The sequence below is a fragment of the Engraulis encrasicolus genome, chromosome 8, assembly GCF_034702125.1.
Source record: "Engraulis encrasicolus isolate BLACKSEA-1 chromosome 8, IST_EnEncr_1.0, whole genome shotgun sequence".
In the NCBI taxonomy this organism is placed as follows: domain Eukaryota; kingdom Metazoa; phylum Chordata; class Actinopteri; order Clupeiformes; family Engraulidae; genus Engraulis; species Engraulis encrasicolus.
The window spans coordinates 15381422-15387769 of NC_085864.1; positions in this window are offsets into that span (position 1 = coordinate 15381422).

Sequence of the window (6348 nt, forward strand, 5' to 3'; positions counted from 1 at the left end):
ACAATGATCACAAATCAGCATGTCTTTGTGCAGAGATGTCTATGGGGATTTGCTAAGGACACTGGCAGCATTTAGTGCTAGCTGAGTGCTTCCAGATGTTTCTGATCTGTAGCATCTCTTCCGTAACTCATTTGGGATTAATTTATTTTTATTCTGAATGTATTTCACAAGCCTACAAGTAGGCTATCCATCCATAGCTCTGACAATGTCATTTGCATACATGTTACAATAGCAATGGTGGGGTGGCGTCTGAGCCAATGTCTTTTTCTGAGCGTTTCGCTCGGTGCGTAATTCCAAGAACAGTATGGTGAAAAGGAAGAAAGGAGTCGCACACAAGAGGTGAATGCAAAATCAGACAAAAACTGTATTAAACAAAGCCGAATAAAGTAAATAAAACCGACAGACAAGGGACACACGTTCCTATACATTCAGTGTCACAGGTGCATATTTAACACTACTATACCATAAAACAAACAAACAAGTCTGGTTACCTGTCGTAAATCCTCAGCAACTTGAGTGTCTACAGTAAATATTTTCTTGACATAATTTCTGTATAAATGCATACATGAACGTATACACTGGAATCATATTGCGATCAGTCTTGTATCACCTGGATGAGACTTTAATTCAGTATTGAAAGCCGAAAGCCAGCCATGGAACAATCATGCCCCATGTCTGTCCCGGTCAGTAATGTGATGTTTTGTAGTGCAAGGCCTGTCATTCGACTAACCAACACCAACCTCCTCTTCTCTCTAACCTCTCGCTCCCCCACCGTATGGTGACTGAGCTGTGTTGAGACACACTGAGTTTCCTTTTGGATGGTGCTGCTGCATTCGATGTCAGTAACAATTCCATCCTGAAGTTGCTAATGAGAGTCCCCCTGTGCTGTGCTGGCAGCATTAATGAAGCCATGGGAGACTGGCTGGAGGAGGATGGAGGCCATGCTACCCATCAAAGCTAATGGGAGGAATTGGGAGCTGCCAGCCTTCAGCCTGGGAGAGTCTTGGCATGACGGAGCGCCTGTCTGCCCACGGGCTGATGGATTTTAAGTCCCAGGAAGCAAGTTTGTATATTTCATTTTTTGGGGCCTTTATAAAACCTGACAGTATGATGAGATGAGGGCATGTAACCCGGATAAAGTGTGAGAGCACCTCTAGCCTGATTATTTGTCATGGAAACGAATCATTTTGTTTTCCTGAAAATTATCTGAGTTGACAGTTAAATATAACCTACTGTATACATATACATGTAGGCCTATGTATTGTAATCTCATGGTGTCTGAGACATTATGACACCATGGTTGGGAGGCCAGCTTTTGCACGTGGTCTTGGGGCTAAAGACAAAGGAAATGATCGACGCGCCAGTGTCTCCCACCTACATTCATGGCAGCGTCAAAGGCTGACTCGTCAAACTTGAAAAGCTTAGCTTGAAAATGTTGCTCTCTCTCTCTCTCTCTCTCTCTGTGTGGTTGTGTCTGCCACCACACTAAGGCTCTGTTACGCCTGGTGCATCTCTAGAATGCCCGAAGCGGTTGATTAGAGGGGCTGTCAAACGCTGAGTGATCCAATCCTATTGGGCTCTGTGGTTGGTGTTCCCCCTTCTCTCTATGTCCAGGAAGACCATCCTGCTCACCAGGGGCAACGAGAGAGAAAATTGGACATTTCTTTCCACCCATTGTACTCAGCAAATGTTCATCAACATCACCCAAAGTGGCATACCGCAGGGAAAAAATAAAGCATTTTGTTTTCTTCCCACCCTAATCGTTTAAACCCTATTTAATGGGAAACAATTCCTGGTTCATCTCTCCTGGCCATGGCTGAGAAGACACGAGAGATGTGAGCTGTATCATGCGGCCAATTGATTCTCCTCAGATTTACTCATCTCATTCAGCATTCCGTCGTCATCTCACACTGCGGGCATTCTTGGGCGCACACAGGCAAACGGTCATGGATTTGCATAAATATGAGAGAGAGAGAGAGAGAGAGAGAGAGAGAGAGAGAGAGAGATAGAGAGACGGAGAGATAGAGAGATAGAGAGACAGAGAGATAGAGAGAGAGAGTAGAGTAGAGTATCGTTTCTTGATCGCAGGGGGAAATTAAGGTGTCAAGTAGCATACACACATACATAAATAAAGACATTTCCCACAAGACATAACAACACACATATTTACACATAAAATAATCATATGTATAGAGAGAGAAACATCCAGCTAAAGCTGTGTGTGTGAAGTGATAACAAGCAGGAGTAATTTGTATGGGCATGAAGCTCATGTGGCCAAATGCAAGCAGGAAGTCCAAACCCGGAGAGGAGAAGATGAGAGAAGATGATGGGGCTTTACTGCAGACGATGCAGGTAGCAACAGCCAGAGCACCGCAAATGATTCTCAATCGCTGACCCCTAGAAGAGTTCAGATGGCTAAGGTTGGAGAGTAATGGCTTTTTGTTGTATTCCATTTAAATCATCTCCTATCTTTTCCCTCCCTCAAAAACCTTCCTGTGTGCTTCTGAATTCTGCTGCTGAGTGGAAATTGCCTGTGATTACAGCAAATCTCACGACAGAGGCAATCTATGATATGAAAAAAAAATCCTGTTGTAGGGTGGATGGTTAAAAATAGCAAACAGGTAGGAGGGGAAGCGGGAACAGTGACATTTAAGTTCAGTGGAGCAACCTGACCCAGTAATGGTGCACTGCCTTACTTGTAACTGCTTGAATGAAGTACAATTTATGTAAGTATTAAAGCAATCAGTTAGTCACTTCCTGATGTATGTTCCAAGCCAAACATACTTCATTTAACCACAATTTGCCCATAAAATAAAGGGATTTTAGAGCTTTTACCAGATACCATGGTATGTACTATAGGCTACATTTGATCTGTAAGTTGGTAGTAAGAATGTTCAAATATCAATTCAATTTTTTACACCTTTGTAAATACTACACGGCATATTGTGAGATCATTAAAAAGCCACTTTATTTGGGCATCTCTTTTCAAGTCTTTTTTGAGTGCGAGCTCCAGACTCTCTGACTTTGCATTACCAAATATCAATTCAAACCATTATCAGGATACATGAAAATGAATGGCAAATATCACAAAAAAATTACTGACAAATATCGCACTGTGAATCAAACTCCCAACAGTCGTTTTGATATATTCCCAAAACATTTATTACTGTAAATACATTGTCCGTTATTCATAGTATGCACTTAAACAAAATCAAACATCAGCAGTCTATCAGCAAGCACAAAACACATTCAGAAACATGAAAAAAAACTGCAAATACAAAAATGCAAAAAATCCTGACATTGTCCTTGTAGCCAATTCAAGTATAGCAAATGATAGCTATACATATCATCTGCTCTGGACTCTCACTTGAGCCCAGGGGAGAGAATTTACATTCACATCCATACGTACAGTACTGGCAATGATGTAATCGCCAAAACACACATCAGCAGGTAGCCAAGTCACACAACAGGCCTGCAGTTACTTGACTCACTGTCTAGTTCTCCGTATACATGCTTCATAGATGGTTACTCAGTGAAAGTGCAATCTGACTGTTTAATACAAGCCTCTAAAGTCTTATGCATAAACACTGTGGCGCTAACTCAAATAAGCATTAAGCCGTAATACATTCTTAAAAACCTATGGGAGGCCAATATTGTACTGTTACCACACGAATACACCGGCCGCGACATGAGCGAGGCGAGCGACGGAAGTAATTGACCTTGTATTGAGTTGCGCAACAAAAGCGATTCAGGAGACTAGAGGCGATTGGCGCAATGCGAGCGACTGTTTGTAGTTGAACTCCTGGGAATATTATGCAAATTAGCTATGATGCGGTTCGGCGACAGCCGCCACATCCAATGAGATTGTTGGAATGCTTGCATTCTGCTTTTGACGGACATTCGCTCTTGCTGCACAGAAGCGATTCTCTGTCGCTTGAATCTCGTCACGGCCGGTGTATTCGTCTGGTTACAGACCACCAATCTGACTTAGTGTAAATAAATATTTATCACTTACTCTTATGCTCACACACGTATGGGCACATTCACTTTCACAGACACACTAAACCTTACACACATACTGTAATGCATCATTTTCAGTGAAATAATAATAAAAAAACAAATAATAAACAGTTTAAAATATATATGCACTTGACAGGAATGTAAAACTCATACTTTGGTCAAGCAATAAGAGTTAATACTGTACAATAAAAGGTTTTCCATCACAATTGACAAAATTCAGTACAATTTAAGGCAAAAATCTACATCAACAAGTTGAACAAAAGCAAGTACCTTGTAAATAGTTGTATCCACATTAAATACATAAAAATACCTGATAGAAAAATACATATGGACCGTACACTAATTTATCTTATACTTCTCAGTATGGAATGAAATCTTCATATTGCCACATACAAACTATTTACAATCACCACTGTTGTCACATCGGCGGGTTAAATATGTACAATACAGTAGATTATTTGATAACTATGTAAGTTGGTTTTCATTACTAAGTGTCTTTTTATATGCTTAGGTATATATACTACTGTGAATATGGATTCTAAACCAGCTCTGGTAATACTGTACAAAAAGTGCTTACAGTCATTGTATTTTTCAGTGTTTCGATCACAGCTCTGTAAACAGTTACAGGGAGTTCATTTTTGGACCTTACAAAAAAAAGCATAAGGATCAGTGCATGGAGACATACCGTACTGTACATCACAAACCTCCCAGGTTGTATTATCTACATGTAATATACAGTTCAGAAAGTGCACATTACAGTTCAGACGTGCAAACCACGTCTGAGGAATCCTTCCACTTGGGCCAGTGTGAGCTCTGAGGAGGGTTTTTAAAAGTAAGGGCAGCGTGCGGCCACAATGCAAAGTAGATATGTGCAGATCCTCCACAATGCACAACACAGTAGCGGGCTGATGATGCTCAATATGTCACATGAATTTTGTTTTTGTTTGGATCATTACAATTGCTGTCTGTGTGTGGCATGGTTAGGCCAAAAAAAACTTCCCAGTGTCGCATAGTAGGCCTACTTTCAGACAATATCAACCCATGGTGGATTCAGTGGTTATGTTGCTACAGTGTAAGTTGGTGTGTGTGTGTGTGTGTGTGTGTGTGTGTGTGTGTGTGTGTGTGTGTGTGTGTGTGTGTGTGTGTGTGTGTGTGTGTGTGTGTGTGTGTGTGTGTGTGTGTGTGTGTGTGTTTGCCTGTTAGCTAAGAACAGTCACTTTTAATTCGTGAGGCTCTAGACTGGAAAACATATTACTTCAGGAGGGGACAATGCCACATGACGTGTGTCTGTACAGCAGTAGCTTCCTAGGCAAGTCACTGTTCATACAGCAGAGCCGTTTGAGGTTTTACTGCTCGTATCTTGTACTGAAATCTCCGGTAGTGCAGCTTGGGTGAAGGACTTTCAACAGTGTTTGTTTGGTCCGCTCTTCACAGTCTGTTCCCATCGTATTTCTCCATCACCTTTCTTGACCATGACAGGGCCATCCTCTCCACTACAGTACATGCAGTACAATAACTGTACCATGGGTCTCGAGTCACTGAGGTCATCCTGCGCTAGTTCCTCAGTCGGGGCTGGGAGGTACAGCACGATACCGCTGAGCTAAAGGTACAGACCAATAGCTCAGTGCTACCGATACTGTAATGAGGCTTCGGGAGGGAGGTTTACTAACATTCTATATCGAACTTTACTACTTCGCATCCGTTACACTTGGCAAATCCTCCGCGCATGAGTGTGTAACCACGAAACTACAATAAGTCGTGCTGGACTGACTTATGCCGAGCAGATGTGGTACTCAGTCCTCATTTGGCGGACCAAAAAGTGAACCGACCGCAAAAGGCTAAAGTCACTACATTTAGCTTTGTAGGGCAGAACTGTCAGGAACTGGTAAATGCAGTGTAAGCTTACAGTTTTTATCTATGTTACTATAGAATATATGCTCTAAGAAACAATACAAATACAGTGCAAATGTAGCTGGAAAAAAATAAGATAATGTTGCTCTATGGATAGGTAGGAAAATGCTCTGTCAAAGAAAGGGTGAAAAATAAGACCCAATCTTGCTATTACACTGAAAATTAGTAAAAACCAATTCAAATAAACGGTGAGCAGAACCTGACTGTCTCTCTCTCTCTCCCTCTCTCCTTATCTTTGTACCCTCCACTCCATTATTTCCAGTCCCCAAAATGGTAGCCTTTTGAAGCATGACAGGACGTGCCGTCCTTGTCCTCGGGCTTATCGAAGCTCACTTAAATAACTTTCCATTTGACAAATTTGCCGTACAAATTGACTGCGCAGTCAGCAGGAAAATGAGCTAACAGAAAAGAGACGTC